The 23,494-nt window shown below is 44.1% G+C and overlaps 59 non-coding genes across 59 annotated transcripts; all 59 read left to right on the forward strand.

Moving 5' to 3' along the window:
• The first annotated feature begins 84 nt into the window (after positions 1-84).
• LOC133012597 (U6 spliceosomal RNA) lies at positions 85-191 on the forward strand. The gene has a single exon (XR_009681045.1). It is a non-coding gene; the product is annotated as a U6 spliceosomal RNA (small nuclear RNA).
• A 298-nt stretch (positions 192-489) lies between these two features.
• On the forward strand, positions 490-592 carry LOC133012360 (U6 spliceosomal RNA). The gene has a single exon (XR_009680823.1). It is a non-coding gene; the product is annotated as a U6 spliceosomal RNA (small nuclear RNA).
• Positions 593-887: 295 nt separating this feature from the next.
• On the forward strand, positions 888-994 carry LOC133012594 (U6 spliceosomal RNA). The gene has a single exon (XR_009681042.1). It is a non-coding gene; the product is annotated as a U6 spliceosomal RNA (small nuclear RNA).
• A 294-nt stretch (positions 995-1,288) lies between these two features.
• Positions 1,289-1,395, forward strand: LOC133012882 (U6 spliceosomal RNA). The gene has a single exon (XR_009681313.1). It is a non-coding gene; the product is annotated as a U6 spliceosomal RNA (small nuclear RNA).
• A 295-nt stretch (positions 1,396-1,690) lies between these two features.
• On the forward strand, positions 1,691-1,797 carry LOC133012595 (U6 spliceosomal RNA). The gene has a single exon (XR_009681043.1). It is a non-coding gene; the product is annotated as a U6 spliceosomal RNA (small nuclear RNA).
• Positions 1,798-2,093: 296 nt separating this feature from the next.
• On the forward strand, positions 2,094-2,200 carry LOC133012609 (U6 spliceosomal RNA). Its single transcript, XR_009681056.1, has one exon. It is a non-coding gene; the product is annotated as a U6 spliceosomal RNA (small nuclear RNA).
• A 294-nt stretch (positions 2,201-2,494) lies between these two features.
• LOC133012665 (U6 spliceosomal RNA) lies at positions 2,495-2,601 on the forward strand. Its single transcript, XR_009681109.1, has one exon. It is a non-coding gene; the product is annotated as a U6 spliceosomal RNA (small nuclear RNA).
• Positions 2,602-2,896: 295 nt separating this feature from the next.
• Positions 2,897-3,003, forward strand: LOC133012596 (U6 spliceosomal RNA). Its single transcript, XR_009681044.1, has one exon. It is a non-coding gene; the product is annotated as a U6 spliceosomal RNA (small nuclear RNA).
• A 296-nt stretch (positions 3,004-3,299) lies between these two features.
• LOC133012620 (U6 spliceosomal RNA) lies at positions 3,300-3,406 on the forward strand. The gene has a single exon (XR_009681067.1). It is a non-coding gene; the product is annotated as a U6 spliceosomal RNA (small nuclear RNA).
• A 294-nt stretch (positions 3,407-3,700) lies between these two features.
• On the forward strand, positions 3,701-3,807 carry LOC133012883 (U6 spliceosomal RNA). The gene has a single exon (XR_009681314.1). It is a non-coding gene; the product is annotated as a U6 spliceosomal RNA (small nuclear RNA).
• A 294-nt stretch (positions 3,808-4,101) lies between these two features.
• LOC133012632 (U6 spliceosomal RNA) lies at positions 4,102-4,208 on the forward strand. The gene has a single exon (XR_009681078.1). It is a non-coding gene; the product is annotated as a U6 spliceosomal RNA (small nuclear RNA).
• A 294-nt stretch (positions 4,209-4,502) lies between these two features.
• Positions 4,503-4,609, forward strand: LOC133012793 (U6 spliceosomal RNA). Its single transcript, XR_009681229.1, has one exon. It is a non-coding gene; the product is annotated as a U6 spliceosomal RNA (small nuclear RNA).
• Positions 4,610-4,902: 293 nt separating this feature from the next.
• Positions 4,903-5,009, forward strand: LOC133012598 (U6 spliceosomal RNA). Its single transcript, XR_009681046.1, has one exon. It is a non-coding gene; the product is annotated as a U6 spliceosomal RNA (small nuclear RNA).
• A 296-nt stretch (positions 5,010-5,305) lies between these two features.
• Positions 5,306-5,412, forward strand: LOC133012644 (U6 spliceosomal RNA). Its single transcript, XR_009681089.1, has one exon. It is a non-coding gene; the product is annotated as a U6 spliceosomal RNA (small nuclear RNA).
• Positions 5,413-5,706: 294 nt separating this feature from the next.
• Positions 5,707-5,813, forward strand: LOC133012846 (U6 spliceosomal RNA). Its single transcript, XR_009681279.1, has one exon. It is a non-coding gene; the product is annotated as a U6 spliceosomal RNA (small nuclear RNA).
• Positions 5,814-6,107: 294 nt separating this feature from the next.
• Positions 6,108-6,214, forward strand: LOC133012656 (U6 spliceosomal RNA). The gene has a single exon (XR_009681100.1). It is a non-coding gene; the product is annotated as a U6 spliceosomal RNA (small nuclear RNA).
• A 294-nt stretch (positions 6,215-6,508) lies between these two features.
• LOC133012599 (U6 spliceosomal RNA) lies at positions 6,509-6,615 on the forward strand. The gene has a single exon (XR_009681047.1). It is a non-coding gene; the product is annotated as a U6 spliceosomal RNA (small nuclear RNA).
• A 294-nt stretch (positions 6,616-6,909) lies between these two features.
• Positions 6,910-7,016, forward strand: LOC133012667 (U6 spliceosomal RNA). The gene has a single exon (XR_009681111.1). It is a non-coding gene; the product is annotated as a U6 spliceosomal RNA (small nuclear RNA).
• A 294-nt stretch (positions 7,017-7,310) lies between these two features.
• Positions 7,311-7,417, forward strand: LOC133012600 (U6 spliceosomal RNA). The gene has a single exon (XR_009681048.1). It is a non-coding gene; the product is annotated as a U6 spliceosomal RNA (small nuclear RNA).
• A 294-nt stretch (positions 7,418-7,711) lies between these two features.
• Positions 7,712-7,818, forward strand: LOC133012601 (U6 spliceosomal RNA). The gene has a single exon (XR_009681049.1). It is a non-coding gene; the product is annotated as a U6 spliceosomal RNA (small nuclear RNA).
• Positions 7,819-8,112: 294 nt separating this feature from the next.
• Positions 8,113-8,219, forward strand: LOC133012361 (U6 spliceosomal RNA). The gene has a single exon (XR_009680824.1). It is a non-coding gene; the product is annotated as a U6 spliceosomal RNA (small nuclear RNA).
• Positions 8,220-8,516: 297 nt separating this feature from the next.
• LOC133012402 (U6 spliceosomal RNA) lies at positions 8,517-8,622 on the forward strand. The gene has a single exon (XR_009680863.1). It is a non-coding gene; the product is annotated as a U6 spliceosomal RNA (small nuclear RNA).
• Positions 8,623-8,916: 294 nt separating this feature from the next.
• Positions 8,917-9,023, forward strand: LOC133012941 (U6 spliceosomal RNA). The gene has a single exon (XR_009681369.1). It is a non-coding gene; the product is annotated as a U6 spliceosomal RNA (small nuclear RNA).
• Positions 9,024-9,317: 294 nt separating this feature from the next.
• On the forward strand, positions 9,318-9,424 carry LOC133012602 (U6 spliceosomal RNA). Its single transcript, XR_009681050.1, has one exon. It is a non-coding gene; the product is annotated as a U6 spliceosomal RNA (small nuclear RNA).
• Positions 9,425-9,719: 295 nt separating this feature from the next.
• LOC133012445 (U6 spliceosomal RNA) lies at positions 9,720-9,826 on the forward strand. The gene has a single exon (XR_009680903.1). It is a non-coding gene; the product is annotated as a U6 spliceosomal RNA (small nuclear RNA).
• A 292-nt stretch (positions 9,827-10,118) lies between these two features.
• Positions 10,119-10,225, forward strand: LOC133012666 (U6 spliceosomal RNA). Its single transcript, XR_009681110.1, has one exon. It is a non-coding gene; the product is annotated as a U6 spliceosomal RNA (small nuclear RNA).
• A 294-nt stretch (positions 10,226-10,519) lies between these two features.
• LOC133012770 (U6 spliceosomal RNA) lies at positions 10,520-10,626 on the forward strand. Its single transcript, XR_009681208.1, has one exon. It is a non-coding gene; the product is annotated as a U6 spliceosomal RNA (small nuclear RNA).
• A 296-nt stretch (positions 10,627-10,922) lies between these two features.
• Positions 10,923-11,029, forward strand: LOC133012679 (U6 spliceosomal RNA). The gene has a single exon (XR_009681122.1). It is a non-coding gene; the product is annotated as a U6 spliceosomal RNA (small nuclear RNA).
• Positions 11,030-11,323: 294 nt separating this feature from the next.
• LOC133012603 (U6 spliceosomal RNA) lies at positions 11,324-11,430 on the forward strand. Its single transcript, XR_009681051.1, has one exon. It is a non-coding gene; the product is annotated as a U6 spliceosomal RNA (small nuclear RNA).
• A 294-nt stretch (positions 11,431-11,724) lies between these two features.
• LOC133012604 (U6 spliceosomal RNA) lies at positions 11,725-11,831 on the forward strand. Its single transcript, XR_009681052.1, has one exon. It is a non-coding gene; the product is annotated as a U6 spliceosomal RNA (small nuclear RNA).
• Positions 11,832-12,125: 294 nt separating this feature from the next.
• On the forward strand, positions 12,126-12,232 carry LOC133012362 (U6 spliceosomal RNA). Its single transcript, XR_009680825.1, has one exon. It is a non-coding gene; the product is annotated as a U6 spliceosomal RNA (small nuclear RNA).
• A 297-nt stretch (positions 12,233-12,529) lies between these two features.
• LOC133012403 (U6 spliceosomal RNA) lies at positions 12,530-12,635 on the forward strand. Its single transcript, XR_009680864.1, has one exon. It is a non-coding gene; the product is annotated as a U6 spliceosomal RNA (small nuclear RNA).
• Positions 12,636-12,929: 294 nt separating this feature from the next.
• On the forward strand, positions 12,930-13,036 carry LOC133012942 (U6 spliceosomal RNA). Its single transcript, XR_009681370.1, has one exon. It is a non-coding gene; the product is annotated as a U6 spliceosomal RNA (small nuclear RNA).
• Positions 13,037-13,330: 294 nt separating this feature from the next.
• LOC133012606 (U6 spliceosomal RNA) lies at positions 13,331-13,437 on the forward strand. The gene has a single exon (XR_009681053.1). It is a non-coding gene; the product is annotated as a U6 spliceosomal RNA (small nuclear RNA).
• Positions 13,438-13,732: 295 nt separating this feature from the next.
• LOC133012446 (U6 spliceosomal RNA) lies at positions 13,733-13,839 on the forward strand. The gene has a single exon (XR_009680904.1). It is a non-coding gene; the product is annotated as a U6 spliceosomal RNA (small nuclear RNA).
• A 292-nt stretch (positions 13,840-14,131) lies between these two features.
• LOC133012668 (U6 spliceosomal RNA) lies at positions 14,132-14,238 on the forward strand. The gene has a single exon (XR_009681112.1). It is a non-coding gene; the product is annotated as a U6 spliceosomal RNA (small nuclear RNA).
• A 294-nt stretch (positions 14,239-14,532) lies between these two features.
• Positions 14,533-14,639, forward strand: LOC133012771 (U6 spliceosomal RNA). Its single transcript, XR_009681209.1, has one exon. It is a non-coding gene; the product is annotated as a U6 spliceosomal RNA (small nuclear RNA).
• Positions 14,640-14,935: 296 nt separating this feature from the next.
• LOC133012691 (U6 spliceosomal RNA) lies at positions 14,936-15,042 on the forward strand. Its single transcript, XR_009681133.1, has one exon. It is a non-coding gene; the product is annotated as a U6 spliceosomal RNA (small nuclear RNA).
• Positions 15,043-15,336: 294 nt separating this feature from the next.
• LOC133012670 (U6 spliceosomal RNA) lies at positions 15,337-15,443 on the forward strand. Its single transcript, XR_009681113.1, has one exon. It is a non-coding gene; the product is annotated as a U6 spliceosomal RNA (small nuclear RNA).
• Positions 15,444-15,737: 294 nt separating this feature from the next.
• Positions 15,738-15,844, forward strand: LOC133012918 (U6 spliceosomal RNA). Its single transcript, XR_009681347.1, has one exon. It is a non-coding gene; the product is annotated as a U6 spliceosomal RNA (small nuclear RNA).
• A 294-nt stretch (positions 15,845-16,138) lies between these two features.
• On the forward strand, positions 16,139-16,245 carry LOC133012671 (U6 spliceosomal RNA). The gene has a single exon (XR_009681114.1). It is a non-coding gene; the product is annotated as a U6 spliceosomal RNA (small nuclear RNA).
• Positions 16,246-16,539: 294 nt separating this feature from the next.
• On the forward strand, positions 16,540-16,646 carry LOC133012607 (U6 spliceosomal RNA). Its single transcript, XR_009681054.1, has one exon. It is a non-coding gene; the product is annotated as a U6 spliceosomal RNA (small nuclear RNA).
• A 294-nt stretch (positions 16,647-16,940) lies between these two features.
• Positions 16,941-17,047, forward strand: LOC133012926 (U6 spliceosomal RNA). The gene has a single exon (XR_009681355.1). It is a non-coding gene; the product is annotated as a U6 spliceosomal RNA (small nuclear RNA).
• A 297-nt stretch (positions 17,048-17,344) lies between these two features.
• LOC133012659 (U6 spliceosomal RNA) lies at positions 17,345-17,451 on the forward strand. The gene has a single exon (XR_009681103.1). It is a non-coding gene; the product is annotated as a U6 spliceosomal RNA (small nuclear RNA).
• Positions 17,452-17,744: 293 nt separating this feature from the next.
• Positions 17,745-17,851, forward strand: LOC133012374 (U6 spliceosomal RNA). Its single transcript, XR_009680836.1, has one exon. It is a non-coding gene; the product is annotated as a U6 spliceosomal RNA (small nuclear RNA).
• Positions 17,852-18,148: 297 nt separating this feature from the next.
• On the forward strand, positions 18,149-18,255 carry LOC133012703 (U6 spliceosomal RNA). Its single transcript, XR_009681144.1, has one exon. It is a non-coding gene; the product is annotated as a U6 spliceosomal RNA (small nuclear RNA).
• A 295-nt stretch (positions 18,256-18,550) lies between these two features.
• LOC133012786 (U6 spliceosomal RNA) lies at positions 18,551-18,657 on the forward strand. Its single transcript, XR_009681223.1, has one exon. It is a non-coding gene; the product is annotated as a U6 spliceosomal RNA (small nuclear RNA).
• Positions 18,658-18,953: 296 nt separating this feature from the next.
• On the forward strand, positions 18,954-19,060 carry LOC133012714 (U6 spliceosomal RNA). The gene has a single exon (XR_009681155.1). It is a non-coding gene; the product is annotated as a U6 spliceosomal RNA (small nuclear RNA).
• A 294-nt stretch (positions 19,061-19,354) lies between these two features.
• On the forward strand, positions 19,355-19,461 carry LOC133012375 (U6 spliceosomal RNA). The gene has a single exon (XR_009680837.1). It is a non-coding gene; the product is annotated as a U6 spliceosomal RNA (small nuclear RNA).
• A 297-nt stretch (positions 19,462-19,758) lies between these two features.
• LOC133012726 (U6 spliceosomal RNA) lies at positions 19,759-19,865 on the forward strand. Its single transcript, XR_009681166.1, has one exon. It is a non-coding gene; the product is annotated as a U6 spliceosomal RNA (small nuclear RNA).
• A 295-nt stretch (positions 19,866-20,160) lies between these two features.
• On the forward strand, positions 20,161-20,267 carry LOC133012847 (U6 spliceosomal RNA). The gene has a single exon (XR_009681280.1). It is a non-coding gene; the product is annotated as a U6 spliceosomal RNA (small nuclear RNA).
• Positions 20,268-20,561: 294 nt separating this feature from the next.
• On the forward strand, positions 20,562-20,668 carry LOC133012738 (U6 spliceosomal RNA). Its single transcript, XR_009681177.1, has one exon. It is a non-coding gene; the product is annotated as a U6 spliceosomal RNA (small nuclear RNA).
• A 294-nt stretch (positions 20,669-20,962) lies between these two features.
• LOC133012794 (U6 spliceosomal RNA) lies at positions 20,963-21,069 on the forward strand. The gene has a single exon (XR_009681230.1). It is a non-coding gene; the product is annotated as a U6 spliceosomal RNA (small nuclear RNA).
• Positions 21,070-21,362: 293 nt separating this feature from the next.
• Positions 21,363-21,469, forward strand: LOC133012608 (U6 spliceosomal RNA). Its single transcript, XR_009681055.1, has one exon. It is a non-coding gene; the product is annotated as a U6 spliceosomal RNA (small nuclear RNA).
• A 296-nt stretch (positions 21,470-21,765) lies between these two features.
• On the forward strand, positions 21,766-21,871 carry LOC133012817 (U6 spliceosomal RNA). Its single transcript, XR_009681252.1, has one exon. It is a non-coding gene; the product is annotated as a U6 spliceosomal RNA (small nuclear RNA).
• Positions 21,872-22,164: 293 nt separating this feature from the next.
• On the forward strand, positions 22,165-22,271 carry LOC133012373 (U6 spliceosomal RNA). Its single transcript, XR_009680835.1, has one exon. It is a non-coding gene; the product is annotated as a U6 spliceosomal RNA (small nuclear RNA).
• Positions 22,272-22,568: 297 nt separating this feature from the next.
• On the forward strand, positions 22,569-22,675 carry LOC133012750 (U6 spliceosomal RNA). Its single transcript, XR_009681188.1, has one exon. It is a non-coding gene; the product is annotated as a U6 spliceosomal RNA (small nuclear RNA).
• A 295-nt stretch (positions 22,676-22,970) lies between these two features.
• LOC133012787 (U6 spliceosomal RNA) lies at positions 22,971-23,077 on the forward strand. Its single transcript, XR_009681224.1, has one exon. It is a non-coding gene; the product is annotated as a U6 spliceosomal RNA (small nuclear RNA).
• Positions 23,078-23,373: 296 nt separating this feature from the next.
• LOC133012761 (U6 spliceosomal RNA) lies at positions 23,374-23,480 on the forward strand. Its single transcript, XR_009681199.1, has one exon. It is a non-coding gene; the product is annotated as a U6 spliceosomal RNA (small nuclear RNA).
• Positions 23,481-23,494: the final 14 nt, after the last annotated feature.

Consider the following 23,494-nt stretch of genomic DNA (forward strand, 5'->3'; position numbering starts at 1 on the left):
AGCCTCCTTCCTTTTTTGACCGTAGCAAAGGGTCCACTCACCTGATGGGGGATTATATACAGGCACCACTGCAGGGAAAAACCTGTACTTGCTTCGGCAGTACATATAATAAATTGGATACGATACAGAGAAGATTAGCATGGCCCCTGCGAAAGGATGACACGCAAATTCGTGAAGCGTTTCCATATTTTGGTCCAGAAATGACTTTGGCACAAGGCTACTTCATCCTTTTCTAGGAATCTTCCGCTTATCTGTGTTCCAGGAGGCTTTACTCTGAGCCTCTTTATGAATTCACACGGTACAACCTGGACGGATTTGTAGCCATTTTCAATGCATCGGTGATCGTTAGAGAGAGGCCAGTGATGTGAAACCATATTTCCCACAATGGGTGTGACCAAAGTTTAGCCTCCTTCCTTTTTTGACCGTAGCAAAGGGTCCACTCACCTGATGGGGGAATATACAGGCACCACTGCAGGGCAACACCTGTATTTGCTCCGACAGTAAATATAATAAATTGGATACGATACAGAGAAGATTAGCATGGCCCCTGCGAAAGGATGACACGCAAATTCGTGAAGCGTTTCCATATTTTGGTCCAAAAATGACTTTGTCACAAGGCTACTTTCATCCTTTTCTAGGAATCTTCTGCTTATCTGTGTTCCAGGAGGCTTTACTCTGAGCCTCTTTATGAATTCACACGGTACAAACTGGACGGATTTGTAGCCATTTTCAATGTATCGGTGATCGTTAGAGAGAGGCCAGTGATGCGAAACCATATTTCCCACAATGGGTGTGACCAAAGTTTAGCCTCCTTCCTTTTTTGACCGTAGCAAAGGGTCCACTCACCTGATGGGGGAATATACAGGCACCACTGCAGGGAAGAACCTGTACTTGCTTCAGCAGTACATATAATAAATTGGATACGATACAGAGAAGATTAGCATGGCCCCTGCGAAAGGATGACACGAAAATTCGTGAAGCGTTTCCATATTTTGGTCCAAAAATGACTTTGGCACAAGGCTACTTCATCCTTTTCTAGGAATCTTCCGCTTATCTGTGTTCCAGGAGGCTTTACTCTGAGCCTCTTTATGAATTCACACGGTACAAACTGGACAGATTTGTAGCCATTTTCAATGTATCGGTGATCGTTAGAGAGAGGCCAGTGATGCGAAACCATATTTCCCACAATGGGTGTGACCAAAGTTTAGCCTCCTTCCTTTTTTGACCGTAGCAAAGGGTCCACTCACCTGATGGGGGAATATACAGGCACCACTGCAGGGCAACACCTGTATTTGCTCCGGCAGTACATATAATAAATTGGATACGATACAGAGAAGATTAGCATGGCCCCTGCGAAAGGATGACACGCAAATTCGTGAAGCGTTTCCATATTTTGGTCCAAAAATGACTTTGGCACAAGGCTACTTTCCTCCTTTTCTAGGAATCTTCCACTCATCTGTGTTCCAGGAGGCTTTACTCTGAGCCTCTTTATGAATTCACACGGTACAAACTGGAAGGATTTGTAGCCATTTTCAATGTATCGGTGATCGTTAGAGAGAGGCCAGTGATGCGAAACCATATTTCCCACAATGGGTGTGACCAAAGTTTAGCCTCCTTCCTTTTTTGACCGTAGCAAAGGGTCCACTCACCTGATGGGGGAATATACAGGCACCACTGCAGGGAAGAACCTGTACTTGCTTCAGCAGTACATATAATAAATTGGATACGATACAGAGAAGATTAGCATGGCCCCTGCGAAAGGATGACACGAAAATTCGTGAAGCGTTTCCATATTTTGGTCCAAAAATGACTTTGGCACAAGGCTACTTCATCCTTTTCTAGGAATCTTCCGCTTATCTGTGTTCCAGGAGGCTTTACTCTGAGCCTCTTTATGAATTCACACGGTACAAACTGGACAGATTTGTAGCCATTTTCAATGTATCGGTGATCGTTAGAGAGAGGCCAGTGATGCGAAACCATATTTCCCACAATGGGTGTGACCAAAGTTTAGCCTCCTTCCTTTTTTGACCGTAGCAAAGGGTCCACTCACCTGATGGGGGATTATATACAGGCACCACTGCAAGGAAAAACCTGTACTTGCTTCGGCAGTACATATAATAAATTGGATACGATACAGAGAAGATTAGCATGGCCCCTGCGAAAGGATGACACGCAAATTCGTGAAGCGTTTCCATATTTTGGTCCAGAAATGACTTTGGCACAAGGCTACTTCATCCTTTTCTAGGAATCTTCCGCTTATCTGTGTTCCAGGAGGCTTTACTCTGAGCCTCTTTATGAATTCACACGGTACAACCTGGACGGATTTGTAGCCATTTTCAATGCATCGGTGATCGTTAGAGAGAGGCCAGTGATGTGAAACCATATTTCCCACAATGGGTGTGACCAAAGTTTAGCCTCCTTCCTTTTTTGACCGTAGCAAAGGGTCCACTCACCTGATGGGGGAATATACAGGCACCACTGCAGGGCAACACCTGTACTTGCTCCGGCAGTACATATAATAAATTGGATACGATACAGAGAAGATTAGCATGGCCCCTGCGAAAGGATGACACGCAAATTCGTGAAGCGTTTCCATATTTTGGTCCAAAAATGACTTTGGCACAAGGCTACTTTCCTCCTTTTCTAGGAATCTTCCACTCATCTGTGTTCCAGGAGGCTTTACTCTGAGCCTCTTTATGAATTCACACGGTACAAACTGGAAGGATTTGTAGCCATTTTCAATGTATCGGTGATCGTTAGAGAGAGGCCAGTGATGCGAAACCATATTTCCCACAATGGGTGTGACCAAAGTTTAGCCTCCTTCCTTTTTTGACCGTAGCAAAGGGTCCACTCACCTGATGGGGGAATATACAGGCACCACTGCAGGGAAGAACCTGTACTTGCTTCAGCAGTACATATAATAAATTGGATACGATACAGAGAAGATTAGCATGGCCCCTGCGAAAGGATGACACGAAAATTCGTGAAGCGTTTCCATATTTTGGTCCAAAAATGACTTTGGCACAAGGCTACTTCATCCTTTTCTAGGAATCTTCCGCTTATCTGTGTTCCAGGAGGCTTTACTCTGAGCCTCTTTATGAATTCACACGGTACAAACTGGACAGATTTGTAGCCATTTTCAATGTATCGGTGATCGTTAGAGAGAGGCCAGTAATGCGAAACCATATTTCCCACAATGGGTGTGACCAAAGTTTAGCCTCCTTCCTTTTTTGACCGTAGCAAAGGGTCCACTCACCTGATGGGGGATTATATACAGGCACCACTGCAAGGAAAAACCTGTACTTGCTTCGGCAGTACATATAATAAATTGGATACGATACAGAGAAGATTAGCATGGCCCCTGCGAAAGGATGACACGCAAATTCGTGAAGCGTTTCCATATTTTGGTCCAGAAATGACTTTGGCACAAGGCTACTTCATCCTTTTCTAGGAATCTTCCGCTTATCTGTGTTCCAGGAGGCTTTACTCTGAGCCTCTTTATGAATTCACACGGTACAACCTGGACGGATTTGTAGCCATTTTCAATGCATCGGTGATCGTTAGAGAGAGGCCAGTGATGTGAAACCATATTTCCCACAATGGGTGTGACCAAAGTTTAGCCTCCTTCCTTTTTTGACCGTAGCAAAGGGTCCACTCACCTGATGGGGGAATATACAGGCACCACTGCAGGGCAACACCTGTATTTGCTCCGGCAGTACATATAATAAATTGGATACGATACAGAGAAGATTAGCATGGCCCCTGCGAAAGGATGACACGCAAATTCGTGAAGCGTTTCCATATTTTGGTCCAAAAATGACTTTGTCACAAGGCTACTTTCATCCTTTTCTAGGAATCTTCTGCTTATCTGTGTTCCAGGAGGCTTTACTCTGAGCCTCTTTATGAATTCCCACGGTACAAACTGGAAGGATTTGTAGCCATTTTCAATGTATCGGTGATCGTTAGAGAGAGGCCAGTGATGCGAAACCATATTTCCCACAATGGGTGTGACCAAAGTTTAGCCTCTTTCCTTTTTTGACCGTAGCAAAGGGTCCACTCACCTGATGGGGGAATATACAGGCACCACTGCAGGGGAAACCTGTACTTGCTTCGGCAGTACATATAATAAATTGGATACGATACAGAGAAGATTAGCATGGCCCCTGCGAAAGGATGACACGCAAATTCGTGAAGCGTTTCCATATTTTGGTCCAAAAATGACTTTGGCACAAGGCTACTTCATCCTTTTCTAGGAATCTTCCGCTTATCTGTTTTCCAGGAGGCTTTACTCTGAGCCTCTTTATGAATTCACAAGGTACAACCTGGACGGATTTGTAGCCATTTTCAATGTATCGGTGATCGTTAGAGAGAGGCCAGTGATGCGAAACCATATTTCCCACAATGGGTGTGACCAAAGTTTAGCCTCCTTCCTTTTTTGATCGTAGCAAAGGGTCCACTCACCTGATGGGGGAATATACAGGCACCACTGCAGGGAAAAACCTGTACTTGCTTCAGCAGTACATATAATAAATTGGATACGATACAGAGAAGATTAGCATGGCCCCTGCGAAAGGATGACACGAAAATACGTGAAGCGTTTCCATATTTTGGTCAAAAAATGACTTTGGCACAAGGCTACTTCATCCTTTTCTAGGAATCTTCCGCTTATCTGTGTTCCAGGAGGCTTTACTCTGAGCCTCTTTATGAATTCACACGGTACAAACTGGAAGGATTTGTAGCCATTTTCAATGTATCGGTGATCGTTAGAGAGAGGCCAGTGATGCGAAACCATATTTCCCACAATGGCTGGACCAAAGTTTAGCCTCCTTCCTTTTTTGACCGTAGCAAAGGGTCCACTCACCTGATGGGGGAATATACAGGCACCACTGCAGGGAAGAACCTGTACTTGCTTCAGCAGTACATATAATAAATTGGATACGATACAGAGAAGATTAGCATGGCCCCTGCGAAAGGATGACACGAAAATTCGTGAAGCGTTTCCATATTTTGGTCCAAAAATGACTTTGGCACAAGGCTACTTCATCCTTTTCTAGGAATCTTCCGCTTATCTGTGTTCCAGGAGGCTTTACTCTGAGCCTCTTTATGAATTCACACGGTACAAACTGGACAGATTTGTAGCCATTTTCAATGTATCGGTGATCGTTAGAGAGAGGCCAGTGATGCGAAACCATATTTCCCACAATGGGTGTGACCAAAGTTTAGCCTCCTTCCTTTTTTGACCGTAGCAAAGGGTCCACTCACCTGATGGAGGATTATATACAGGCACCACTGCAAGGAAAAACCTGTACTTGCTTCGGCAGTACATATAATAAATTGGATACGATACAGAGAAGATTAGCATGGCCCCTGCGAAAGGATGACACGCAAATTCGTGAAGCGTTTCCATATTTTGGTCCAGAAATGACTTTGGCACAAGGCTACTTCATCCTTTTCTAGGAATCTTCCGCTTATCTGTGTTCCAGGAGGCTTTACTCTGAGCCTCTTTATGAATTCACACGGTACAACCTGGACGGATTTGTAGCCATTTTCAATGCATCGGTGATCGTTAGAGAGAGGCCAGTGATGTGAAACCATATTTCCCACAATGGGTGTGACCAAAGTTTAGCCTCCTTCCTTTTTTGACCGTAGCAAAGGGTCCACTCACCTGATGGGGGAATATACAGGCACCACTGCAGGGCAACACCTGTATTTGCTCCGGCAGTACATATAATAAATTGGATACGATACAGAGAAGATTAGCATGGCCCCTGCAAAAGGATGACACGCAAATTCGTGAAGCGTTTCCATATTTTGGTCCAAAAATGACTTTGTCACAAGGCTACTTTCATCCTTTTCTAGGAATCTTCTGCTTATCTGTGTTCCAGGAGGCTTTACTCTGAGCCTCTTTATGAATTCCCACGGTACAAACTGGAAGGATTTGTAGCCATTTTCAATGTATCGGTGATCGTTAGAGAGAGGCCAGTGATGCGAAACCATATTTCCCACAATGGGTGTGACCAAAGTTTAGCCTCTTTCCTTTTTTGACCGTAGCAAAGGGTCCACTCACCTGATGGGGGAATATACAGGCACCACTGCAGGGGAAACCGGTACTTGCTTCGGCAGTACATATAATAAATTGGATACGATACAGAGAAGATTAGCATGGCCCCTGCGAAAGGATGACACGCAAATTCGTGAAGCGTTTCCATATTTTGGTCCAAAAATGACTTTGGCACAAGGCTACTTCATCCTTTTCTAGGAATCTTCCGCTTATCTGTGTTCCAGGAGGCTTTACTCTGAGCCTCTTTATGAATTCACAAGGTACAACCTGGACGGATTTGTAGCCATTTTCAATGTATCGGTGATCGTTAGAGAGAGGCCAGTGATGCGAAACCATATTTCCCACAATGGGTGTGACCAAAGTTTAGCCTCCTTCCTTTTTTGATCGTAGCAAAGGGTCCACTCACCTGATGGGGGAATATACAGGCACCACTGCAGGGAAAATCCTGTACTTGCTTCAGCAGTACATATAATAAATTGGATACGATACAGAGAAGATTAGCATGGCCCCTGCGAAAGGATGACACGAAAATTCGTGAAGCGTTTCCATATTTTGGTCCAAAAATGACTTTGTCACAAGGCTACTTTCATCCTTTTCTAGGAATCTTCTGCTTATCTGTGTTCCAGGAGGCTTTACTCTGAGCCTCTTTATGAATTCCCACGGTACAAACTGGAAGGATTTGTAGCCATTTTCAATGTATCGGTGATCGTTAGAGAGAGGCCAGTGATGCGAAACCATATTTCCCACAATGGGTGTGACCAAAGTTTAGCCTCTTTCCTTTTTTGACCGTAGCAAAGGGTCCACTCACCTGATGGGGGAATATACAGGCACCACTGCAGGGGAAACCGGTACTTGCTTCGGCAGTACATATAATAAATTGGATACGATACAGAGAAGATTAGCATGGCCCCTGCGAAAGGATGACACGCAAATTCGTGAAGCGTTTCCATATTTTGGTCCAAAAATGACTTTGGCACAAGGCTACTTCATCCTTTTCTAGGAATCTTCCGCTTATCTGTGTTCCAGGAGGCTTTACTCTGAGCCTCTTTATGAATTCACAAGGTACAACCTGGACGGATTTGTAGCCATTTTCAATGTATCGGTGATCGTTAGAGAGAGGCCAGTGATGCGAAACCATATTTCCCACAATGGGTGTGACCAAAGTTTAGCCTCCTTCCTTTTTTGATCGTAGCAAAGGGTCCACTCACCTGATGGGGGAATATACAGGCACCACTGCAGGGAAAATCCTGTACTTGCTTCAGCAGTACATATAATAAATTGGATACGATACAGAGAAGATTAGCATGGCCCCTGCGAAAGGATGACACGAAAATTCGTGAAGCGTTTCCATATTTTGGTCAAAAAATGACTTTGGCACAAGGCTACTTCATCCTTTTCTAGGAATCTTCCGCTTATCTGTGTTCCAGGAGGCTTTACTCTGAGCCTCTTTATGAATTCACACGGTACAAACTGGACAGATTTGTAGCCATTTTCAATGTATCGGTGATCGTTAGAGAGAGGCCAGTGATGCGAAACCATATTTCCCACAATGGGTGTGACCAAAGTTTAGCCTCCTTCCTTTTTTGACCGTAGCAAAGGGTCCACTCACCTGATGGGAGAATATACAGGCACCACTGCAGGGAAAAACCTGTACTTGCTTCAGCAGTACATATAATAAATTGGATACGATACAGAGAAGATTAGCATGGCCCCTGCGAAAGGATGACACGAAAATTCGTGAAGCGTTTCCATATTTTGGTCAAAAAATGACTTTGGCACAAGGCTACTTCATCCTTTTCTAGGAATCTTCCACTTATCTGTGTTCCAGGAGGCTTTACTCTGAGCCTCTTTATGAATTCACACGGTACAAACTGGACAGATTTGTAGCCATTTTCAATGTATCGGTGATCGTTAGAGAGAGGCCAGTGATGCGAAACCATATTTCCCACAATGGGTGTGACCAAAGATTAGCCTCCTTCCTTTTTTGACCGTAGCAAAGGGTCCACTCACCTGATGGGGGAATATACAGGCACCACTGCAGGGAAACACCTTTACTTGCTCCGCCAGTACATATAATAAATTGGATACGATACAGAGAAGATTAGCATGGCCCCTGCGAAAGGATGACACGCAAATTCGTGAAGCGTTTCCATATTTTGGTCCAAAAATGACTTTGGCACAAGGCTACTTTCCTCCTTTTCTAGGAATCTTCCACTTATCTGTGTTCCAGGAGGCTTTACTCTTAGCCTCTTTATGAATTCACACGGTACAAACTGGACAGATTTGTAGCCATTTTCAATGTATCGGTGATCGTTAGAGAGAGGCCAGTGATGCGAAACCATATTTCCCACAATGGGTGTGACCAAAGTTTAGCCTCCTTCCTTTTTTGACCGTAGCAAAGGGTCCACTCACCTGATGGGGGAATATATACAGGCACCACTCCAGGGAAAAACCTGTACTTGATTGGCAGTACATATAATAAATTGGATACGATACAGAGAAGATTAGCATGGCCCCTGTGAACGGATGACACGCAAATTCGTGAAGCGTTTCCATATTTTGGTCCAAAAATGACTTTGGCACAAGGCTACTTCATCCTTTTCTAGGAACCTTACGCTTATCTGTGTTCCAGGAGGCTTTACTCTGAGCCTCTTTATGAATTCACACGGTACAAACTGGACGGATTTGTAGCCATTTTCAATGTATCGGTGATCGTTAGAGAGAGGCCAGTGATGCGAAACCATATTTCCCACAATGGGTGTGACCAAAGTTTAGCCTCCTTCCTTTTTTGACCGTAGCAAAGGGTCCACTCACCTGATGGGGGAATATACAGGCACCACTGCAGGGCAACACCTGTACTTGCTCCGGCAGTACATATAATAAATTGGATACGATACAGAGAAGATTAGCATGGCCCCTGCGAAAGGATGACACGCAAATTCGTGAAGCATTTCCATATGTTGGTCCAAAAATGACTTTGTCACAAGGCTACTTTCATCCTTTTCTAGGAATCTTCTGCTTATCTGTGTTCCAGGAGGCTTTACTCTGAGCCTCTTTATGAATTCACAGGTACAAACTGGAAGGATTTGTAGCCATTTTTAATGTATCAGTGATCGTTAGAGCGAGGCCAGTAATGCGAAACCATATTTCCCACAATGGGTGTGACCAAAGTTTAGCCTCCTTCCTTTTTTGACCGTAGCAAAGGGTCCACTCACCTGATGGGGGAATATACAGGCTCCACTGCAGGGAAAAACCTGTACTTGCTTCAGCAGTACATATAATAAATTGGATACGATACAGAGAAGATTAGCATGGCCCCTGCGAAAGGATGACACGAAAATTCGTGAAGCGTTTCCATATTTTGGTCCAAAAATGACTTTGGCACAAGGCTACTTCATCCTTTTCTAGGAATCTTCCGCTTATCTGTGTTCCAGGAGGCTTTACTCTGAGCCTCTTTATGAATTCACAAGGTACAAACTGGACGGATTTGTAGCCATTTTCAATGTATCGGTGATCGTTAGAGAGAGGCCAGTGATGCGAAACCATATTTCCCACAATGGGTGTGACCAAAGTTTAGCCTCCTTCCTTTTTTGACCGTAGCAAAGGGTCCACTCACCTGATGGGGGAATATAAATTGCACCACTGCAGGGAAACACCTGTACTTGCTCCGGCAGTATATATAATAAATTGGATACGATACAGAGAAGATTAGCATGGCCCCTGCGAAAGGATGACAGGCAAATTCGTGAAGCGTTTCCTATTTGGTCCAACAATGACTTTGGCACAAGGCTACTTTCATCCTTTTCTAGGAATCTTCTGCTTATCTGTGTTCCAGGAGGCTTTACTCTGAGCCACTTTATGAATTCACAGGTACAAACTGGAAGGATTTGTAGCCATTTTTAATGTATCGGTGATCGTTAGAGCGAGGCCAGTAATGCGAAACCATATTTCCCACAATGGGTGTGACCAAAGTTTAGCCTCCTTCCTTTTTTGACCGTAGCAAAGGGTCCACTCACCTGATGGGGGAATATACAGGCACCACTGCAGGGCAACACCTGTACTTGCTCCGGCAGTACATATAATAAATTGGATACGATACAGAGAAGATTAGCATGGCCCCTGCGAAAGGATGACACGCAAATTCGTGAAGCGTTTCCATATTTTGGTCCAAAAATGACTTTGTCACAAGGCTACTTTCATCCTTTTCTAGGAATCTTCTTCTTATCTGTGTTCAAGGAGGCTTTACTCTGAGCCTCTTTATGAATTCACAGGTACAAACTGGAAGGATTTGTAACCATTTTTAATGTATCAGTGATCGTTAGAGCGAGGCCAGTAATGCGAAACCATATTTCCCACAATGGGTGTGACAAAAGTTTAGCCTCCTTCCTTTTTTGACCGTAGCAAAGGGTCCACTCACCTGATGGGGGAATATACAGGCACCACTGCAGGGAAACACCTGTACTTGCTCCGGCAGTACATATAATAAATTGGATACGATACAGAGAAGATTAGCATGGCCCCTGCGAAAGGATGACACGCAAATTTGTGAAGCGTTTCCATATTTTGGTCCAAAAATGACTTTGGCACAAGGCTACTTTCATCCTTTTCTAGGAATCTTCCGCTTATCTGTGTTCCAGGAGGCTTTACTCTGAGCCTCTTTATGAATTCACAGGTACAAACTGGAAGGATTTGTAGCCATTTTTAATGTATCAGTGATCGTTAGAGCGAGGCCAGTAATGCGAAACCATATTTCCCACAATGGGTGTGACCAAAGTTTAGCCTCCTTCCTTTTTTGACCGTAGCAAAGGGTCCACTCACCTGATGGGGGAATATATACAGGCACCACTGCAGGGAAAAACCTGTACTTGCTTCGGCAGTACATATAATAAATTGGATACGATACAGAGAAGATTAGCATGGCCCCTGCGAAAGGATGACACGCAAATTCGTGAAGCGTTTCCATATTTTGGTCCAAAAATGACTTTGGCACAAGGCTACTTCATCCTTTTCTAGGAATCTTCCGCTTATCTGTGTTCCAGGAGGCTTTACTCTGAGCCTCTTTATGAATTCACAAGGTACAACCTGGACGGATTTGTAGCCATTTTCAATGTATCGGTGATCGTTAGAGAGAGGCCAGTGATGCGAAACCATATTTCCCACAATGGGTGTGACCAAAGTTTAGCCTCCTTCCTTTTTTGATCGTAGCAAAGGGTCCACTCACCTGATGGGGGAATATACAGGCACCACTGCAGGGAAAATCCTGTACTTGCTTCAGCAGTACATATAATAAATTGGATACGATACAGAGAAGATTAGCATGGCCCCTGCGAAAGGATGACACGAAAATTCGTGAAGCGTTTCCATATTTTGGTCAAAAAATGACTTTGGCACAAGGCTACTTCATCCTTTTCTAGGAATCTTCCGCTTATCTGTGTTCCAGGAGGCTTTACTCTGAGCCTCTTTATGAATTCACACGGTACAAACTGGACAGATTTGTAGCCATTTTCAATGTATCGGTGATCGTTAGAGAGAGGCCAGTGATGCGAAACCATATTTCCCACAATGGGTGTGACCAAAGTTTAGCCTCCTTCCTTTTTTGACCGTAGCAAAGGGTCCACTCACCTGATGGGAGAATATACAGGCACCACTGCAGGGAAAAACCTGTACTTGCTTCAGCAGTACATATAATAAATTGGATACGATACAGAGAAGATTAGCATGGCCCCTGCGAAAGGATGACACGAAAATTCGTGAAGCGTTTCCATATTTTGGTCAAAAAATGACTTTGGCACAAGGCTACTTCATCCTTTTCTAGGAATCTTCCACTTATCTGTGTTCCAGGAGGCTTTACTCTGAGCCTCTTTATGAATTCACACGGTACAAACTGGACAGATTTGTAGCCATTTTCAATGTATCGGTGATCGTTAGAGAGAGGCCAGTGATGCGAAACCATATTTCCCACAATGGGTGTGACCAAAGATTAGCCTCCTTCCTTTTTTGACCGTAGCAAAGGGTCCACTCACCTGATGGGGGAATATACAGGCACCACTGCAGGGAAACACCTTTACTTGCTCCGCCAGTACATATAATAAATTGGATACGATACAGAGAAGATTAGCATGGCCCCTGCGAAAGGATGACACGCAAATTCGTGAAGCGTTTCCATATTTTGGTCCAAAAATGACTTTGGCACAAGGCTACTTTCCTCCTTTTCTAGGAATCTTCCACTTATCTGTGTTCCAGGAGGCTTTACTCTGAGCCTCTTTATGAATTCACACGGTACAAACTGGACAGATTTGTAGCCATTTTCAATGTATCGGTGATCGTTAGAGAGAGGCCAGTGATGCGAAACCATATTTCCCACAATGGGTGTGACCAAAGTTTAGCCTCCTTCCTTTTTTGACCGTAGCAAAGGGTCCACTCACCTGATGGGGGAATATATACAGGCACCACTCCAGGGAAAAACCTGTACTTGATTGGCAGTACATATAATAAATTGGATACGATACAGAGAAGATTAGCATGGCCCCTGTGAACGGATGACACGCAAATTCGTGAAGCGTTTCCATATTTTGGTCCAAAAATGACTTTGGCACAAGGCTACTTCATCCTTTTCTAGGAACCTTACGCTTATCTGTGTTCCAGGAGGCTTTACTCTGAGCCTCTTTATGAATTCACACGGTACAAACTGGACGGATTTGTAGCCATTTTCAATGTATCGGTGATCGTTAGAGAGAGGCCAGTGATGCGAAACCATATTTCCCACAATGGGTGTGACCAAAGTTTAGCCTCCTTCCTTTTTTGACCGTAGCAAAGGGTCCACTCACCTGATGGGGGAATATACAGGCACCACTGCAGGGCAACACCTGTACTTGCTCCGGCAGTACATATAATAAATTGGATACGATACAGAGAAGATTAGCATGGCCCCTGCGAAAGGATGACACGCAAATTCGTGAAGCATTTCCATATGTTGGTCCAAAAATGACTTTGTCACAAGGCTACTTTCATCCTTTTCTAGGAATCTTCTGCTTATCTGTGTTCCAGGAGGCTTTACTCTGAGCCTCTTTATGAATTCACAGGTACAAACTGGAAGGATTTGTAGCCATTTTTAATGTATCAGTGATCGTTAGAGCGAGGCCAGTAATGCGAAACCATATTTCCCACAATGGGTGTGACCAAAGTTTAGCCTCCTTCCTTTTTTGACCGTAGCAAAGGGTCCACTCACCTGATGGGGGAATATACAGGCTCCACTGCAGGGAAAAACCTGTACTTGCTTCAGCAGTACATATAATAAATTGGATACGATACAGAGAAGATTAGCATGGCCCCTGCGAAAGGATGACACGAAAATTCGTGAAGCGTTTCCATATTTTGGTCCAAAAATGACTTTGGCACAAGGCTACTTCATCCTTTTCTAGGAATCTTCCGCTTATCTGTGTTCCAGGAGGCTTTACTCTGAGCCTCTTTATGAATTCACAAGGTACAAACTGGGCGGATTTGTAGCCATTTTCAATGTATCGGTGATCGTTAGAGAGAGGCCAGTGATGCGAAACCATATTTCCCACAATGGGTGTGACCAAAGTTTAGCCTCCTTCCTTTTTTGACCGTAGCAAAGGGTCCACTCACCTGATGGGGGAATATAAATTGCACCACTGCAGGGAAACACCTGTACTTGCTCCGGCAGTATATATAATAAATTGGATACGATACAGAGAAGATTAGCATGGCCCCTGCGAAAGGATGACAGGCAAATTCGTGAAGCGTTTCCTATTTGGTCCAACAATGACTTTGGCACAAGGCTACTTTCATCCTTTTCTAGGAATCTTCTGCTTATCTGTGTTCCAGGAGGCTTTACTCTGAGCCACTTTATGAATTCACAGGTACAAACTGGAAGGATTTGTAGCCATTTTTAATGTATCGGTGATCGTTAGAGCGAGGCCAGTAATGCGAAACCATATTTCCCACAATGGGTGTGACCAAAGTTTAGCCTCCTTCCTTTTTTGACCGTAGCAAAGGGTCCACTCACCTGATGGGGGAATATACAGGCACCACTGCAGGGCAACACCTGTACTTGCTCCGGCAGTACATATAATAAATTGGATACGATACAGAGAAGATTAGCATGGCCCCTGCGAAAGGATGACACGCAAATTCGTGAAGCGTTTCCATATTTTGGTCCAAAAATGACTTTGTCACAAGGCTACTTTCATCCTTTTCTAGGAATCTTCTTCTTATCTGTGTTCAAGGAGGCTTTACTCTGAGCCTCTTTATGAATTCACAGGTACAAACTGGAAGGATTTGTAACCATTTTTAATGTATCAGTGATCGTTAGAGCGAGGCCAGTAATGCGAAACCATATTTCCCACAATGGGTGTGACAAAAGTTTAGCCTCCTTCCTTTTTTGACCGTAGCAAAGGGTCCACTCACCTGATGGGGGAATATACAGGCACCACTGCAGGGAAACACCTGTACTTGCTCCGGCAGTACATATAATAAATTGGATACGATACAGAGAAGATTAGCATGGCCCCTGCGAAAGGATGACACGCAAATTTGTGAAGCGTTTCCATATTTTGGTCCAAAAATGACTTTGGCACAAGGCTACTTTCATCCTTTTCTAGGAATCTTCCGCTTATCTGTGTTCCAGGAGGCTTTACTCTGAGCCTCTTTATGAATTCACAGGTACAAACTGGAAGGATTTGTAGCCATTTTTAATGTATCAGTGATCGTTAGAGCGAGGCCAGTAATGCGAAACCATATTTCCCACAATGGGTGTGACCAAAGTTTAGCCTCCTTCCTTTTTTGACCGTAGCAAAGGGTCCACTCACCTGATGGGGGAATATATACAGGCACCACTGCAGGGAAAAACCTGTACTTGCTTCGGCAGTACATATAATAAATTGGATACGATACAGAGAAGATTAGCATGGCCCCTGCGAAAGGATGACACGCAAATTCGTGAAGCGTTTCCATATTTTGGTCCAAAAATGACTTTGGCACAAGGCTACTTCATCCTTTTCTAGGAATCTTCCGCTTATCTGTGTTCCAGGAGGCTTTACTCTGAGCCTCTTTATGAATTCACACGGTACAAACTGGAAGGATTTGTAGCCATTTTCAATGTATCGGTGATCGTTAGAGAGAGGCCAGTGATGCGAAACCATATTTCCCACAATGGGTGTGACCAAAGTTTAGCCTCCTTCCTTTTTTGACCGTGGAAAAGGGTCCACTCACCTGATGGGGGAATATACAGGCACCACTGCAGGGAAACACCTGTACTTGCTCCGGCAGTACATATAATAAATTGGATACGATACAGAGAAGATTAGCATGGCCCCTGCGAAAGGATGACACGCAAATTCGTGAAGCGTTTCCATATTTTGGTCCAAAAATGACTTTGTCACAAGGCTACTTTCATCCTTTTCTAGGAATCTTCTGCTTATCTGTGTTCCAGGAGGCTTTACTCTGAGCCTCTTTATGAATTCACAGGTACAAACTGGAAGGATTTGTAGCCATTTTTAATGTATCAGTGATCGTTAGAGCGAGGCCAGTAATGCGAAACCATATTTCCCACAATGGGTGTGACCAAAGTTTAGCCTCCTTCCTTTTTTGACCGTAGCAAAGGGTCCACTCACCTGATGGGGGAATATACAGGCACCACTGCAGGGAAAAACCTGTACTTGCTTCAGCAGTACATATAATAAATTGGATACGATACAGAGAAGATTAGCATGGCCCCTGCGAAAGGACGACACGAAAATTCGTGAAGCGTTTCCATATTTTGGTCCAAAAATGACTTTGGCACAAGGCTACTTCATCCTTTTCTAGGAATCTTCCGCTTATCTGTGTTCCAGGAGGCTTTACTCTGAGCCTCTTTATGAATTCACACGGTACAAACTGGACGGATTTGTAGCCATTTTTAATGTATCGGTGATCGTTAGAGAGAGGCCAGTGATGCGAAACCATATTTCCCACAATGGGTGTGACCAAAGTTTAGCCTCCTTCCTTTTTTGACCGTAGCAAAGGGTCCACTCACCTGATGGGGGAATATACAGGCACCACTGCAGGGAAACACCTGTACTTGCTCCGGCAGTACATATAATAAATTGGATACGATACAGAGAAGATTAGCATGGCCCCTGCGAAAGGATGACACGCAAATTCGTGAAGCGTTTCCATATTTTGGTCCAAAAATGACTTTGGCACAAGGCTACTTTCATCCTTTTCTAGGAATCTTCTGCTTATCTGTGTTCCAGGAGGCTTTACTCTGAGCCTCTTTATGAATTCACAGGTACAAACTGGAAGGATTTGTAGCCATTTTTAATGTATCAGTGATCGTTAGAGCGAGGCCAGTAATGCGAAACCATATTTCCCACAATGGGTGTGACCAAAGTTTAGCCTCCTTCCTTTTTTGACCGTAGCAAAGGGTCCACTCACCTGATGGGGGAATATACAGGCACCACTGCAGGGAAAAACCTGTACTTGCTTCAGCAGTACATATAATAAATTGGATACGATACAGAGAAGATTAGCATGGCCCCTGCGAAAGGATGACACGAAAATTCGTGAAGCGTTTCCATATTTTGGTCCAAAAATGACTTTGGCACAAGGCTACTTCATCCTTTTCTAGGAATCTTCCGCTTATCTGTGTTCCAGGAGGCTTTACTCTGAGCCTCTTTATGAATTCACACAGTACAAACTGGACGGATTTGTAGCCATTTTCAATGTATCGGTGATCGTTAGAGAGAGGCCAGTGATGCGAAACCATATTTCCCACAATGGGTGTGACCAAAGTTTAGCCTCCTTCCTTTTTTGACCGTAGCAAAGGGTCCACTCACCTGATGGGGGAATATACAGGCACCACTGCAGGGAAACACCTGTACTTGCTCCGGCAGTACATATAATAAATTGGATACGATACAGAGAAGATTAGCATGGCCCCTGCGAAAGGATGACAGGCAAATTCGTGAAGCGTTTCCATATTTTGGTCCAAAAATGACTTTGGCACAAGGCTACTTTCATCCTTTTCTAGGAATCTTCCGCTTATCTGTGTTCCAGGAGGCTTTACTCTGAGCCTCTTTATGAATTCCCACGGTACAAACTGGAAGGATTTGTAGCCATTTTCAATGTATCGGTGATCGTTAGAGAGAGGCCAGTGATGCGAAACCATATTTCCCACAATGGGTGTGACCAAAGTTTAGCCTCCTTCCTTTTTTGACCGTAGCAAAGGGTCCACTCACCTGATGGGGGAATATATACAGGCACCACTCCAGGGAAAAACCTGTACTTGCTTCGGCAGTACATATAATAAATTGGATATGATACAGAGAAGATTAGCATGGCCCCTGCGAAAGGATGACACGCAAATTCGTGAAGCGTTTCCATATTTTGGTCCAAAAATGGCTTTGGCACAAGGCTACTTCATCCTTTTCTAGGAATCTTCCGCTTATTGGTGTTCCAGGAGGCTTTACTCTGAGCCTCTTTATGAATTCACAGGTACAAACTGGAAGGATTTGTAGCCATTTTTAATGTATCAGTGATCGTTAGAGCGAGGCCAGTAATGCGAAACCATATTTCCCACAATGGGTGTGACCAAAGTTTAGCCTCCTTCCTTTTTTGACCGTAGCAAAGGGTCCACTCACCTGATGGGGGAATATACAGGCACCACTGCAGGGCAACACCTGTATTTGCTCCGGCAGTACATATAATAAATTGGATACGATACAGAGAAGATTAGCATGGCCCCTGAGAAAGGATGACACGCAAATTCGTGAAGCGTTTCCATATTTTGGTCCAAAAATGACTTTGTCACAAGGCTACTTTCATCCTTTTCTAGGAATCTTCTGCTTATCTGTGTTCCAGGAGGCTTTACTCTGAGCCTCTTTATGAATTCACACGGTACAAACTGGACGGATTTGTAGCCATTTTCAATGTATCGGTGATCGTTAGAGAGAGGCCAGTGATGCGAAACCATATTTCCCACAATGGGTGTGACCAAAGTTTAGCCTCCTTCCTTTTTTGACCGTAGCAAAGGGTCCACTCACCTGATGGGGGAATATATACAGGCACCACTGCAGGGAAAAACCTGTACTTGCTTCGGCAGTACATATAATAAATTGGATACGATACAGAGAAGATTAGCATGGCCCCTGCGAAAGGATGACACGCAAATTCGTGAAGCGTTTCCATATTTTGGTCCAAAAATGACTTTGGCACAAGGCTACTTTCCTCCTTTTCTAGGAATCTTCCACTCATCTGTGTTCCAGGAGGCTTTACTCTGAGCCTCTTTATGAATTCACACGGTACAAACTGGAAGGATTTGTAGCCATTTTCAATGTATCGGTGATCGTTAGAGAGAGGCCAGTGATGCGAAACCATATTTCCCACAATGGGTGTGACCAAAGTTTAGCCTCCTTCCTTTTTTGACCGTAGCAAAGGGTCCACTCACCTGATGGGGGAATATACAGGCACCACTGCAGGGAAGAACCTGTACTTGCTTCAGCAGTACATATAATAAATTGGATACGATACAGAGAAGATTAGCATGGCCCCTGCGAAAGGATGACACGAAAATTCGTGAAGCGTTTCCATGTTTTGGTCCAAAAATGACTTTGGCACAAGGCTACTTCATCCTTTTCTAGGAATCTTCCGCTTATCTGTGTTCCAGGAGGCTTTACTCTGAGCCTCTTTATGAATTCACACGGTACAAACTGGACAGATTTGTAGCCATTTTCAATGTATCGGTGATCGTTAGAGAGAGGCCAGTGATGCGAAACCATATTTCCCACAATGGGTGTGACCAAAGTTTAGCCTCCTTCCTTTTTTGACCGTAGCAAAGGGTCCACTCACCTGATGGGGGATTATATACAGGCACCACTGCAAGGAAAAACCTGTACTTGCTTCGGCAGTACATATAATAAATTGGATACGATACAGAGAAGATTAGCATGGCCCCTGCGAAAGGATGACACGCAAATTCGTGAAGCGTTTCCATATTTTGGTCCAGAAATGACTTTGGCACAAGGCTACTTCATCCTTTTCTAGGAATCTTCCGCTTATCTGTGTTCCAGGAGGCTTTACTCTGAGCCTCTTTATGAATTCACACGGTACAACCTGGACGGATTTGTAGCCATTTTCAATGCATCGGTGATCGTTAGAGAGAGGCCAGTGATGTGAAACCATATTTCCCACAATGGGTGTGACCAAAGTTTAGCCTCCTTCCTTTTTTGACCGTAGCAAAGGGTCCACTCACCTGATGGGGGAATATACAGGCACCACTGCAGGGCAACACCTGTATTTGCTCCGGCAGTACATATAATAAATTGGATACGATACAGAGAAGATTAGCATGGCCCCTGAGAAAGGATGACACGCAAATTCGTGAAGCGTTTCCATATTTTGGTCAAAAAATGACTTTGTCACAAGGCTACTTTCATCCTTTTCTAGGAATCTTCTGCTTATCTGTGTTCCAGGAGGCTTTACTCTGAGCCTCTTTATGAATTCACACGGTACAAACTGGACGGATTTGTAGCCATTTTCAATGTATCGGTGATCGTTAGAGAGAGGCCAGTGATGCGAAACCATATTTCCCACAATGGGTGTGACCAAAGTTTAGCCTCCTTCCTTTTTTGACCGTAGCAAAGGGTCCACTCACCTGATGGGGGAATATATACAGGCACCACTGCAGGGAAAAACCTGTACTTGCTTCGGCAGTACATATAATAAATTGGATACGATACAGAGAAGATTAGCATGGCCCCTGCGAAAGGATGACACGCAAATTCGTGAAGCGTTTCCATATTTTGGTCCAAAAATGACTTTGGCACAAGGCTACTTTCCTCCTTTTCTAGGAATCTTCCACTCATCTGTGTTCCAGGAGGCTTTACTCTGAGCCTCTTTATGAATTCACACGGTACAAACTGGAAGGATTTGTAGCCATTTTCAATGTATCGGTGATCGTTAGAGAGAGGCCAGTGATGCGAAACCATATTTCCCACAATGGGTGTGACCAAAGTTTAGCCTCCTTCCTTTTTTGACCGTAGCAAAGGGTCCACTCACCTGATGGGGGAATATACAGGCACCACTGCAGGGCAACACCTGTATTTGCTCCGGCAGTACATATAATAAATTGGATACGATACAGAGAAGATTAGCATGGCCCCTGCAAAAGGATGACACGCAAATTCGTGAAGCGTTTCCATATTTTGGTCCAAAAATGACTTTGTCACAAGGCTACTTTCATCCTTTTCTAGGAATCTTCTGCTTATCTGTGTTCCAGGAGGCTTTACTCTGAGCCTCTTTATGAATTCCCACGGTACAAACTGGAAGGATTTGTAGCCATTTTCAATGTATCGGTGATCGTTAGAGAGAGGCCAGTGATGCGAAACCATATTTCCCACAATGGGTGTGACCAAAGTTTAGCCTCTTTCCTATTTTGACCGTAGCAAAGGGTCCACTCACCTGATGGGGGAATATACAGGCACCACTGCAGGGGAAACCTGTACTTGCTTCGGCAGTACATATAATAAATTGGATACGATACAGAGAAGATTAGCATGGCCCCTGCGAAAGGATGACACGCAAATTCGTGAAGCGTTTCCATATTTTGGTCCAAAAATGACTTTGGCACAAGGCTACTTCATCCTTTTCTAGGAATCTTCCGCTTATCTGTGTTCCAGGAGGCTTTACTCTGAGCCTCTTTATGAATTCACAAGGTACAACCTGGACGGATTTGTAGCCATTTTCAATGTATCGGTGATCGTTAGAGAGAGGCCAGTGATGCGAAACCATATTTCCCACAATGGGTGTGACCAAAGTTTAGCCTCCTTCCTTTTTTGATCGTAGCAAAGGGTCCACTCACCTGATGGGGGAATATACAGGCACCACTGCAGGGAAAATCCTGTACTTGCTTCAGCAGTACATATAATAAATTGGATACGATACAGAGAAGATTAGCATGGCCCCTGCGAAAGGATGACACGAAAATACGTGAAGCGTTTCCATATTTTGGTCAAAAAATGACTTTGGCACAAGGCTACTTCATCCTTTTCTAGGAATCTTCCGCTTATCTGTGTTCCAGGAGGCTTTACTCTGAGCCTCTTTATGAATTCACACGGTACAAACTGGAAGGATTTGTAGCCATTTTCAATGTATCGGTGATCGTTAGAGAGAGGCCAGTGATGCGAAACCATATTTCCCACAATGGCTGGACCAAAGTTTAGCCTCCTTCCTTTTTTGACCGTAGCAAAGGGTCCACTCACCTGATGGGGGAATATACAGGCACCACTGCAGGGAAGAACCTGTACTTGCTTCAGCAGTACATATAATAAATTGGATACGATACAGAGAAGATTAGCATGGCCCCTGCGAAAGGATGACACGAAAATTCGTGAAGCGTTTCCATATTTTGGTCCAAAAATGACTTTGGCACAAGGCTACTTCATCCTTTTCTAGGAATCTTCCGCTTATCTGTGTTCCAGGAGGCTTTACTCTGTGCCTCTTTATGAATTCACACGGTACAAACTGGACAGATTTGTAGCCATTTTCAATGTATCGGTGATCGTTAGAGAGAGGCCAGTGATGCGAAACCATATTTCCCACAATGGGTGTGACCAAAGTTTAGCCTCCTTCCTTTTTTGACCGTAGCAAAGGGTCCACTCACCTGATGGGGGAATATATACAGGCACCACTCCAGGGAAAAACCTGTACTTGATTGGCAGTACATATAATAAATTGGATACGATACAGAGAAGATTAGCATGGCCCCTGTGAAAGGATGACACGCAAATTCGTGAAGCGTTTCCATATTTTGGTCCAAAAATGGCTTTGGCACAAGGCTACTTCATCCTTTTCTAGGAATCTTCCGCTTATTGGTGTTCCAGGAGGCTTTACTCTGAGCCTCTTTATGAATTCACAGGTACAAACTGGAAGGATTTGTAGCCATTTTTAATGTATCAGTGATCGTTAGAGCGAGGCCAGTAATGCGAAACCATATTTCCCACAATGGGTGTGACCAAAGTTTAGCCTCCTTCCTTTTTTGACCGTAGCAAAGGGTCCACTCACCTGATGGGGGAATATACAGGCACCACTGCAGGGCAACACCTGTATTTGCTCCGGCAGTACATATAATAAATTGGATACGATACAGAGAAGATTAGCATGGCCCCTGAGAAAGGATGACACGCAAATTCGTGAAGCGTTTCCATATTTTTGTCCAAAAATGACTTTGTCACAAGGCTACTTTCATCCTTTTCTAGGAATCTTCTGCTTATCTGTGTTCCAGGAGGCTTTACTCTGAGCCTCTTTATGAATTCACACGGTACAAACTGGACGGATTTGTAGCCATTTTCAATGTATCGGTGATCGTTAGAGAGAGGCCAGTGATGCGAAACCATATTTCCCACAATGGGTGTGACCAAAGTTTAGCCTCCTTCCTTTTTTGACCGTAGCAAAGGGTCCACTCACCTGATGGGGGAATATATACAGGCACCACTGCAGGGAAAAACCTGTACTTGCTTCGGCAGTACATATAATAAATTGGATACGATACAGAGAAGATTAGCATGGCCCCTGCGAAAGGATGACACGCAAATTCGTGAAGCGTTTCCATATTTTGGTCCAAAAATGACTTTGGCACAAGGCTACTTTCCTCCTTTTCTAGGAATCTTCCACTCATCTGTGTTCCAGGAGGCTTTACTCTGAGCCTCTTTATGAATTCACACGGTACAAACTGGAAGGATTTGTAGCCATTTTCAATGTATCGGTGATCGTTAGAGAGAGGCCAGTGATGCGAAACCATATTTCCCACAATGGGTGTGACCAAAGTTTAGCCTCCTTCCTTTTTTGACCGTAGCAAAGGGTCCACTCACCTGATGGGGGAATATACAGGCACCACTGCAGGGAAGAACCTGTACTTGCTTCAGCAGTACATATAATAAATTGGATACGATACAGAGAAGATTAGCATGGCCCCTGCGAAAGGATGACACGAAAATTCGTGAAGCGTTTCCATGTTTTGGTCCAAAAATGACTTTGGCACAAGGCTACTTCATCCTTTTCTAGGAATCTTCCGCTTATCTGTGTTCCAGGAGGCTTTACTCTGAGCCTCTTTATGAATTCACACGGTACAAACTGGACAGATTTGTAGCCATTTTCAATGTATCGGTGATCGTTAGAGAGAGGCCAGTGATGCGAAACCATATTTCCCACAATGGGTGTGACCAAAGTTTAGCCTCCTTCCTTTTTTGACCGTAGCAAAGGGTCCACTCACCTGATGGGGGATTATATACAGGCACCACTGCAAGGAAAAACCTGTACTTGCTTCGGCAGTACATATAATAAATTGGATACGATACAGAGAAGATTAGCATGGCCCCTGCGAAAGGATGACACGCAAATTCGTGAAGCGTTTCCATATTTTGGTCCAGAAATGAC

This window comes from Limanda limanda, chromosome 10 (assembly GCF_963576545.1).
Source record: "Limanda limanda chromosome 10, fLimLim1.1, whole genome shotgun sequence".
Taxonomy (NCBI): domain Eukaryota; kingdom Metazoa; phylum Chordata; class Actinopteri; order Pleuronectiformes; family Pleuronectidae; genus Limanda; species Limanda limanda.